Here is a 12,057-nt window from a genome sequence, read left to right as displayed (position 1 = left end):
GGTGGTAAGTCAACTGCATATATTTATGATCATGTGAAAGTGGTTTTATGGGTTTTGGATTGCCAGAGATAATGTGCTAGCAAATAAGAAAGTAAAATAGCACTCAAAAGGAAGTATTGGTTGCAGCTTCTCAGAAAAAATTTGTTTGATAGTAAATGCACACCCCCGGAATAGTTCAGATGATATTTGTGTAAAAAAATTTATTTAGGTTAAACAAGATGGGGCTTTACTTTTGTACGCCCAACACACGAATTTAATCAGGCCCGTTTCACTACAAATTTGGAGGCCCATTATTCGGTTCATAGCTAAAACTTTACAAAGTTTGAACCATTGCGTTGAATTTGTGAATTTTTCGTCAATCTGAAAGTTATCATCATCAGCTCCTCCCTCGTTTTCTCATAGGTACCAAAGTAGTCGCCACCGAACCTTTGCATTACTTGAACTTACTTGCACGAGAGCCTAGCATGTCCCTTCCTGACATCCTCTTGTGATACCATCAGATCAACCATGGACTGGTTGGCATCGTTAGAGGATGTTAGGTCGATCGGCACATGCTAGGGTCTCTTGCTAGTCCCACCACGATGCAAGTAAAGGAATGCATAGGTATTTTGAGGACGATTGCCGGCGAGTATATTGGTACCTATGAGGAAACGAGGGAGTAGCTGATGATGGATATCTTGGAGTCAAAGAAATGAAGAAATGGACGTCATAAAATGGAGCCAAGGAAATGTATTTGATGTATAGAAGATACTAGAAAGTACTACCTGCGCGTTGCTGTGGGATTAGAAAATGCATGAAATATCATGTTTAAAATATAAAAAAGTTTGTGCTAATAGTAAATTGTTTCAATTTAGGTACAATGAACTGAAACTTATAACAATCGTACCCAATGTTGTGAGAATAAAGGTTTTGGCTAGAATAACACTGGTTATATATGTGTTCCCCTTCTGCATTTGTTGTTCCTGCTAGAATAAGAACAAATTTACAAAATAATTTGCGTATTTTGGTAAGAGATTAACAAATCAGCTATAATTTATGAGAGTAAATGTAAGAATGGATAAAACACTTTAAATAACTATAAGTTCTATAGAAAAGCTTTTCAATCCAACATCATCCAAAACTATGAAATAGAATATATACCATGAATTAAAAAAAAAAAAAAAAAATTCACAGATTCAACTTTCATAGCATATAAAACACAACTTTCACAATATTCAAATAATAAAAAAATTGTTGGAAGGCTGAAAGGAAAAATCCAAAATTGTTTACCTTGAGCATAAAGGGCTTCGAAAGCTGCAGCCCCAAAATATTAAGAGTAAAGTGCTTTGAAAGAAAAAACAAAAGCAAATCATACAACCAAACGACTAACGATATACTCACAAAACCATTAATAGCATCTTTCGAACCATTCATTATGCTTATTCATGTCATTTTAGTATCGAACTAGAAAGTTCTACCCGCGCGTTGCTGCGGGATTAATAAAAATTGTAATAAAGCTTATGTTTCAAAGATGTAAAGTCTATGCCATAAAAGATTTATACTATTTACATATGAAAATCTATCCAACAGACACCAAAAATTGTAGTAAGTTTTATTACTTAATCTAGAATGACAATACGACAAATGTTGTTTACTGCAACGCACAAAGTTTTTCTCCAATACTGTTGATTGATAAGAAAGCACCCTAGGTAAGGAAAGAAAATATTGTAACACATGAAATAAATTTATATGACAATGGAATTATACTGTAAAGAAAATAAGAATATAGTATGGTTACCTTTTTTAGCAATTTTATAGCACCTCATCAACTTTTGTGCGTTTGCCTCTGATTAGTTTTGTCTCACTATAACAAAGATTGAAAATGACAAATGTATATTAGATAAAAGCTGGATGAAAAGTAGGAGAACACACTGTTTGGTAGGGTGTAAATAGAAGGTTATATACCCATCGATCAATTGGGGTGGCAAAAGTTGTATAGCTGAAGTTGCTATGTAAGCATTCTATATCATTGCGAATGTGCATCATTCATTTCTTAGTTGCTTTTAGTTCAAACCTAAACCAAAGAAAACAAACAAAATATTAATTACAGAATCATGTCTTTGCAATTTAACTTCTAACATGACTAAATATAATTTGAAGACAATAAAGCTTGAACCTAATTCTATCAGCCAAAAGGGAGGAACACTAAATTTTACACACGAAGTCCCAAGGGGTTTGATAAAGAAATCCCAAAACAGAAACTATAATTTGAAAACTGTGCATAGATGGTCAACTGTGTTCAAATGTGTTAATAATGTACATCCACCAAATTGGAAATATCAGGTTGTGAAAAATGAAGCTACTTCCTTTATAATAACAAAATGTTGGTCAAAATACCACAATGTGAACAAAGATATTATAAAGAACAAATACAAAAACGATACTTACCAATATCGACATATGGATTTCTTCGAAAGAATGTTACATGCAGTGTTATTATCTCAATGGTTTGGTCTGCGATAAGAACCGTAACTATTTAGAAAGCAGTATCATTGCTACTTGCTAGTCTTCCTACATGATTTAAGAATATAATTAATTAAATAGGTATGGGATCACATTGACCATAAATTATTACATGCATCTCAAAAAAAAAAATGAGAATAGTCGTCGGAAAAATAGAAAACCCTTGCCGGAAAAAGTAACTGTTACGCAATTAGATCTCTTTTAATAATTGCACATTTAAATCTTTTACTTGATCGGTAAGATGTCATAAATACAATGTTCCACAGTTCATTACATTCTGATTTCTAGCCATCAGAACCTGAAACACATAACTAATAGAAACTTACCACAACATTGTCAAAAGAGAATATAAGACCATAAACTTCATCCAGTTTGACGACATATCGTATTCGTTTAAGAAAATCTTATTGCAACTTGTCTTCCAAAAAATCCTACTCACAGTAAAAACTAACAGTAGCAAGTTATAGCATAATCAGTAAAATAATTTCGACAGAGCATATAAAACAATCACTACCATACATATAACTCCATAAATTACACCACGTCAACCTTGAGAGGTCCAACATGTCCAAAACTCTCAAAACCTTTTCGATATTCAGCTCCAATCGCCTGAAAACAATGAGAAGTGGAGGAAAAAAACATAAATTCATCAAAATTTCCTACCAAATGAGAAGTTAAAAATGGAAAGTATTTTCACTGACGAATATATGCATAGTATTAGTTACTATGTTGAACTGTTGGTAACACGGAAAATACTCTTCCATTCTCTTACCCACCAAAAAAAGAAAGCACTATAAAAATCTCAGAGAAATTCTTTGCAAGATTATTGAAATTACAAAGGTGGTAAACCAGCAAGTCATGTTTTGGATCAATGTTGGACCACATTTGTTTCACTTTAACTGTCATAATTACAACCTCAAGATTAGATTCTAAATTCCACAATTAGATGAGCAATGCTTCCTGATTCCGCATGATTAAACATTTGCAATTCACACAACCTTCAATTTTAAAAGAACACATAAAAGAAACAGAACTTAAAGTATCGCTCTTTTTTTACCTTCTCAAAATCGTGTCTCAGGGAAGCTGTTGTCAGAGGCTTAGCTTTCTAGTGTTTACAATCCACGAAATAAAAAATAAATAAAAAAGAGCCTCTATAACCAAAATATGCATAGTGGTATTTTTCATTAGACAAATTACTTATTGATTAAAAATTGGGTAGTTTAATTATAATTACCTCTTAAGTCCTATTTGTAGTTTTCCTTATTTAATAGCTTTTAGAGCTGAAAGTTTGAGAGCGACTGCAAATAAAAGATCAAAAGAAATTTAAATTCATAAAAATTAATAAAACCCCAAAAGAGAAAACTGAGTTTGAAGTTTTTGTTTAACTTACAACACATAACAGATCTGTTTTTGTAACACATTTAGTTTCTTGGGTTCAAATTTTGGAAAAATAATCATTGATACATGAGATAAATGTCAGAAAAATATGTTGAAAAGAAGATGAGTTGTTCATATTATTTAATTTGATGTGGTTTGGTAATACTCACTGGTCCACTTTGATGCTAGAGAGTGGTTGGCCATATGGCTTGAACAGCAGAACATATGCGCTTCTGTGTAAATACAATAACAAAACAAAAAATGACCAAAAATTCTATGAAAATTAACATCTCTTATTCCATACAATATATACAGTATATATGAGTAAATTGCTTACGGGTCTGACTTCAATATAACCCCACTCCCCTTCATCCATCTAGAATCCCAGCAGCTGCTACTGTTGTAGTTCCTGCAGCTGCCACTGCTATATTGAAATTGACTACCTTAAATAGTTTATTTCACATTCTTACACACATGACAAACCAAAAAACATTCAAAACATATCAATAATCTAAAAAAAAGGCCAATTTAATACCTTTTCTCAAACAGGTGGTAAGCACTGATAACAGAAAAAACAGATGAACAACCACTGTGAAAAACACACCCACAGAGTTAGTGAAATTAGATATAGAACATGCAATCATTCATAAAACATCATGAATAAATAAAGGAAAACTTAACAACTCACCCTCACCGAAATCAATCAAACACTGTAAATCTGCAATTAACAAAACAAACAGTAAAAATTCATAAAATCAAACATGCAAAAAAAAAAATAAAAATAAAAAATCAAACATGCAACAATATAAATCTATTAAACAGTTGTTAAGATAGCATTAATGAATTTGACCTACGATTTTACTATTTTCGATTTTTGGAATTTTGAGTGAATGAATGGCAAAAGAACATATAACAAAATAACAGAACCGTACCCCATTGGAGGAAGCCTGCCCGGCCAACCCGCCACAGACATCAGCAAAGGTACAGAGCCCGGTTGCACTGAAGAATCAGAAGACCAAATCACTATGAGCAACCCAAATGAGAGGTAGAGGGGAAATTCCAATATTACTAATTTATCGTAATTTATCCTTTCAAAAGGGAAAAATATGATGGCAAAAAAATGAATTTGATGAAGCTCACCATCAGATCTATCTGGAACTTTTCTTCTCGGTGGTTTTCAACCTCTAGGATTGTTGAATTCCTGGAAGGAAAAAAAAACCCATGAACAGAAAATTAGAAAGAAAAAAAAATTAAAAAATCGAAAAAATTGAAATTTTTTTTATTACTGAAGAACAAAAAAAGAATCAATCTTTGATGCTCACGGTTTGGTCAGCATGATTCCTTCACGTTTATCATCCAATCTGAGCCTAGTAGGTTCCTTCTTGGCAGATTGTGTTTTCATCCCCTTCAATAGAATCCCAACACAAAAACAGAACTCAGTATTTTATAACTCTCACCCCCACAAAATCCAGAGGAAACAATTAAATCTAAACCCTCAAAAACCTAAACCCAAATTAAAAAAAAAAATGACCTAATTCTAAACACAAAAATAACCACAAATGCAGCAAAAACTGATACACCAAAAAACCCAGAAGGGCCAGAACTAACCACAAAACGGCAAGACTTCAGACGTGAAGAAATCGGCGTGCGAAGCGCAGGAGCAAAGGTGAGAAGACGAACACAGCAAACTGAAAACAAAGAGAAAAGCGAGAAAGAGAGAAGCGGCAAAACAAAAGGAAAAAGTGAGGAGAGAATGCAATGAAAACGAAAGAAAAAGCATTAAGGCCTCTGAATAGAATAGTTCCCGATGATCAACACGTGGACGACAGTCTGAAAAATCAGAGCAAAACCAAAAAATAAAACAGCCAACCTCTGAACAGAACCCCCCACGATCATCAACACGTGGAAGATAGAGGCCCAAAAAGTAGAGTATAACCAAAAATTAAAACAATCAGAGGCCAATCAACAGCATTTGTGGGACAGAGAGAGAAAAAATAATAATTAAAAAATTAATGGCGGGACAAACAAATTATTTAAAAAATGGGAGTTAAATTAGGTCACATGGTTTGTGGCACATCAAATGAAGAAAATGGAAGAGCCTTCGAGCACCTTCCCCACCAAAAACGACGCACATGGGGAGAGCAGGTGCGAAAAACCCCAAAACGCGTGTGGCATGGGCAAAATTGCCAATTCATGTAGCATCTTGAAGAAGCCAAAAAATTGTACGTTAGATTAGGGGCATAACCGGCAGGGGACTGTTAATAAACAGTACTTTTCCACCGGCTTTTAGTATATATAGTAAATTAGGTCACATGGTTTGTGGCACATCAAATGAAGAAAATGGAAGAGCCTTCGAGCACCTTCCCCACCAAAAACGACGCACATGGGGAGAGCAGGTGCGAAAAACCCCAAAACGCGTGTGGCATGGGCAAAATTGCCAATTCATGTAGCATCTTGAAGAAGCCAAAAAATTGTACGTTAGATTAGGGGCATAACCGGCAGGGGACTGTTAATAAACAGTACTTTTCCACCGGCTTTTAGTATATATAGAATGTTTTAGGAATCTAAGCTCATCAAAGCATAACTTCAACAAAATACACATAGCAAATCGATACTTAATTTCGCATGATACAACTAAAAAAAATATAAATACACCGAAGAAGCGACTTTTCATTCCCAATGGTCATTTTTATGTGTCTTGCTTGCCTTTAGCAACCCATCTACCCAATAACAAATAATCATTTTGTGCCTTGAAGCTCAGCAATGCAAAATATTGATGGTCAAAAACTCAGTTAAAAAAGCAAGGAATCGATAACCTCTTAAGGAAAAACAACAAAGAAAGCCATTGGGTTACCATAGTCAAGCGCTCTCAATTGCCTTGAAATAGGGGTACCACCATAAACACATATCCAAACCAGACGCAACGGCTCATATTCTCTCAATGCATTGGTTTGACACAAAACACAGAGCCCTAAGATCTTGTAGTACGATTTGGATTTTTCCTGCGCATGCATATACTACAAAAGTAATATAGTTAATTGAAAAAAAGACTCTGGCTTATAACTTGCAGCCATGTTTCCAATTGCTTCTTGTGTTTTATTAATTTTTCTTCTCTAATGAAAAATAAATCATACATACTCCAAAAACCAAAATGAAATTGTTGCAAAGGGGAAATTGGAAAATCATACCACATCAAATGTTGCACGGAAGGTATCTGAAGAACCAAGCAGAAAATTATGAGCATAGAACCGTCTATTTGCAATTAGTCAGTACACAATCAAAAATTTAAAGAGGTCCTTTATGTTAACAATACAATCACCCATGCTAATTGAATATTCTGTAATGTCAGCTAACACAGCATACGTAGGAAGAGCTTAAATAAAGATAAATGATTTAAACCTTCGACTAAGAAAATGACATCGTACAACATAGGATTGTCTACATACTGCTCCCCCAGATAGACCGGCGTGAAGATTTATCCACCATCACAGGCAATTCATACCAAATAAATACTTTATTACAAAATGACAGTAATTTTAAATGCCAAAAAGCAGCCATAGAATTCAATTTCTTTCCACAAAAACTATATTGAATCAAGCAAATGAAATAGACTCTAGTTTTGTTCGAGCAGAATTCAAAAATCTAAAACCTGGTATTAGAAAAGCTTATTAACATCTCAACCAACAACCTTTAGCTCATATTCAAACATTGTGGAATCAGTTTCTACAATGAAACCCACTACATGAGAGAAAATTTTGACTCATATGGGTGATATTACATCTAATTGAAGAAACTAAAACTAAAGTATAGCAAACTATACTTGTAATAAAACCAGTTATATTTGTTTAATGATGACATGATATATTTACTTTATCGTGACAAGATAAACTATGTGATCACACAAAACTAAAACTAAGATGCGTTAAATAGTTTTTTTCTTCAATTAGTTTTATATGTCTAAATGATAATTTTTCATTTTTATTATAAAACATGTGATTATGGACCGAAACAAATGAATTTTTTATTTTTTTAATACAAGCTATTGAAAGAAAGGATTCAAACTTGATAATTTGGGTGGGGGAAAGTATAAACTCTTGTGAACTCTTAGAGCAGCTCCACCGGAGCTTTATTTGCCCAGCACCAAGTCCAAATAACAGCCCGGCCTGCAGGGAAAGTGCTCCAGCCCGTCAACTTGCCTGGCACCCAGCCCGTGCCAGTCAAGAGCCCAGCCCAAAATGGACAGACCCATTCCCCGGCCTGTTTCTGGCGCGTGCACAACACGCGGGAGCCCAGGCGAGTAGCCGACAGCTTTGCAGGCGGTGGGGCCCGCGCGGCAGGGCAACTTGCAGTCGTCCGGGTGAAGGATACGTGGCCTTCCCAGAGCCGTTGGATTTCCAACGGCTAGTTTTTTAGGCCGTTGGATTTCCAACGGTAAAAAAAATTTCAATTTCAATTTTAAATTGGACCGTCCGATCATAGATCAACGGTCCACGTTTATTTCACCAAAAATTTAAAAAAAAAAAAAAAAAAAGGCCCAACGGTCAGAAATTTGACCGTTGGCCACGTGGCGTAATGAGTGCTGTTGGATTTGATTATTTTTCAAATCCAACGGTCCCGATTAATTACAACATTAAAATTTATTAAAAATTAATTAAAAAATGTCAAAATTTTTTTAAAAAATACAGAAAAATTTTAAAAAATTAATTTTTTTTTCTATAAATACCTAACCCTCATCTTCCACCTTACACCACATTTCAATATTTTCTACACTTTCTACACTTTCTACATTTGAATATTTTGTACACTTTGAGAGAAAAAAATGACTTCGTGGAAGCTCAGTGAAGATGTTACGTTGTGTGAATGTTGGGTTCGCACTACTCATGACCCGATTACGGGTAATGAGATGGATAAGCGAGAAATGTGGAGTAAAATTACGAAATCGTTCAACGATGTACATGGAAAAGATGTACATGGAAAAGATGCCAGATCTAGTCAAGGTCTTCAAGGTCGTTGGAAAAAACTCAACGCATCCTTTACTTGTTGGAAAAACGCCCTCTGTCATGCTTCTGGTAATTTGCGTAGTGGGACAAGTTTAGCGGATGAGGTAACAATATTTTTATTTATTTATATGCATTCCACCCGATTTGATTATTTTAATTTATTTAATTTCTTATGTAATTTTTATGTAATATGCATTCCAAATACTTATGTAATTTTTATGTACTTTTTATATAATTTTTATGCATTCCACAATTCTTATTTAATTTCTTATGTAATTTTTATGTAATATGCATTCCAAATACTTATGTAATTTTTATGTAATTTTTATATAATTTTTATGCATTCCACAATTCTTATGTAATTTTTATGTAATTTTTATAGACACTACAAGCACAAGCATTCTACAATGCAAAGAACCATAACAAATCATTCAACAAATGGGAATGTTGGCAAATTGTCAAAGATTGCCCTAAATACAAAATTGTGGCAACCGGTCCAGAAGTTGTCATGCACGGTATGGGTCTACACAGTTCGCCAGAAGAAGACACAGCCGAACAAGAAGCCAACACATTTGAAGACACGGAAGGGATACCTGAACAAGTGCCAGAGACCCAACCGACTCGTCAGTCCCTCAGGCCTCAAGGTAAAAAGGCATCAAAGAAAAAAGGTAGTTCTTCCAAAAATGACTACACTAAATATATGGAGGAACTTACTCGTCAAGGTGAAATGAACATGGCATGGGAAAAGGCTAGAGATGAGGAAAAAGCTGCTGCTGTGGCAGCAATTATTGCAGCTACTGAGGCTCGTGATGCGGCGTCTGAGAGACAAAGAGAAATAGTTAATCGAGAGAACGAGATGATTAGAGAAGCACTTCATCGAGAGAACGAGATGATTAGAGAAGCACTTCATCGAGAGAATGAGATGCTTAGAGAAGAAAGGATAGCTCAAACAGATCGTGACACTATGAACAAGTCTCTAGTAGGACTGTCTCCGAATTCAAAATATTTTTGGACATCAGAAAAAAGAGATGTCGTGCGAAGGAGGCGTGCAAGAGATGCCGAAACAAGTCAAGGGGGTTCCAGCTACAGAAATCCTAGCAACCAAGATCCTAGCACCACATATCCTAACTCCACAGACTTTGTATAATTTCGCATTTATTTGTACTACTTTACTTAATTTCTTATGTAATTTCTTATTTATTTTTAGAACTTTATTTAATTTCTTATGTAATTTCTTATTTATTTTTAGAACTTTATTTTTAGAACTTTATTTAATTTCTTATGTAATTTCTTATTTATTTTTAGAACTTTATTTAATTTCTTATGTAATTTCTTATTTATTTTTAGAACTTTATTTAATTTAAACTTAAAATTACATAACCTCACCATTTAAACTTTTAAAAAAAACCATTTAAACTTAAAACACCAAATAAAATTACATAAAACACCATTTAAACTTAAAATTACATAACATCACCATTTAAACTTAAAACACCAATTAAACTTAAAACACCAAATAAAATTACATAACCTCACCATTTAAACTTAAAAAAAAAACCATTTAAACTTAAAACACCAAATAAAATTACATAAAACACCATTTAAACTTAAAACACCATTTAAACTTAAAATTACATAACCTCACCATTTAAACTTAAAAAAAAAACAAACACACTAAATAAGATCACTTAAAAAACAATACACTTTATTCTTCAACCACAAGCCTTATTTTAATTATCTTCGCCTTCGTGCAATCTCCACTGATGGTCAATCAAGTCATTCTGGCGGGCTATGTGCCAGTATGGCTCTTGCAATGAAGTGTATCGTTGAACGATCAATTCATTGTAACGTCCATCCCGTTCCAACGGCTCGTGTTGCACGGGATCTTCGGTCCGGTCATGAGCATAGTAGATTTGTGTTCTTGAGTTGTTCATCGGATCCGGCTCATATTCATCGACGGCATCATAATCATACTCGTCTTCAACAATCATGTTGTGAAGAATAATACACGTCATCATGATGGATCGAAGAGCCTCGACATCAAACATTCTAGCTGCACTCCTGACAATGGCCCAACGAGCTTGCAGGATGCCAAAACAACGCTCGACATCCTTCCTACACCCTTCTTGACACTTTGCGAAGTGTTTATCTTTTTCACTCTGCGGGTGTGGCACTGTTTTGACAAATGTTGACCACCTTGGGTAAATACCATCTGCAAGGTAGTATGGTCCCTCGTATTTAGTACCATTAACCCAATATGTGCATCTCGGCCCACGCCCTTGTAGCAGTTCGTCAAACACTGGAGATTGGGCAAGGACATTTAGGTCATTCTGAGCTCCTGGAACACCAAAAAAAGCATGCCAAATCCATGTATCAAAAGAAGCCACCGCTTCCAAAATGCTGCTTTTGGCTCCTTTTCTGTCGCCATAAGCTTCTTGCCACGCACTTGGACAGTTTTTCCATGTCCAGTGCATGCAGTCGATGCTTCCAATCATGCCAGGGAAGCCTCGCATCTCACCCTTCCTCAGAAGCCTTCGCATGTCCCTTGGCGTGGGTTGCCGAAGGTACTCATTGGTGTAGAGGGCTTCAATTGCAGAGCAAAACCGCATCAGGGACTCCAGAACTGTTGTTTTTCCCATCCTTGCGATCTCATCCACTTGATCTGCAGATGCTCCATATGCAAGCATTCGCAAGGCAGCCGTAATTTTTTGCTCAGGAAGAAGACCTAGCACATGAAAAGCATCCTCTTTTTGCACAAAATATGGATCATGGTTGCAAACATCACTCATGATTTTAGCGAACAAACTTCGTTGCATTCTAAAACGACGTCTAAAAACATGATCAGGGTAAACGCTGTTGGGAATAAAATAATCTTCCAAGAGATCTTTACCTCGTCTTTCCCTTCTTCTATCGATGTTTGCCGCACGTTCGGGTTTGGCTATCTGACCCATAGCTTGCATGATACGGCGGGAATGTGAGGCCCTCCGCCTTCTATGGTGATCATCCTCATCCTCCTCCATTGCGAAGACCTCATCTCCACCTCCATCTTGGTCAAGATTGACCAATTCTTCCTGTTGTGCCAACAACCTTTTCTGCTGCTCTTGCAACTGTTTATACGCTCTCCTTGAAGAAGACATTGTAAGAACTCAAGATTTGAAAACGATAAAGAAGAATTCTG

At 35.3% G+C, this 12,057-nt stretch overlaps 1 long non-coding RNA gene across 1 annotated transcript; it reads right to left on the bottom strand.

Annotated features, from left to right (window-relative positions):
* Positions 1 to 782: 782 nt before the first annotated feature.
* LOC137727377 (uncharacterized) lies at positions 783 to 7,944 on the bottom strand. The gene is made up of 2 exons (XR_011067791.1): positions 7,068 to 7,944; positions 783 to 962 (listed from the first exon to the last, which is right to left on the bottom strand). It is a non-coding gene; the product is annotated as an uncharacterized lncRNA (long non-coding RNA).
* Between the last annotated feature and the right edge of the window lie 4,113 nt (positions 7,945 to 12,057).

Source organism: Pyrus communis, chromosome 3 (assembly GCF_963583255.1).
Source record: "Pyrus communis chromosome 3, drPyrComm1.1, whole genome shotgun sequence".
Lineage (NCBI taxonomy): Eukaryota > Viridiplantae > Streptophyta > Magnoliopsida > Rosales > Rosaceae > Pyrus > Pyrus communis.
The sequence above is the reverse complement of the archived record's forward strand: the minus strand, read 5'-3'. Positions and strand labels throughout refer to the sequence as shown.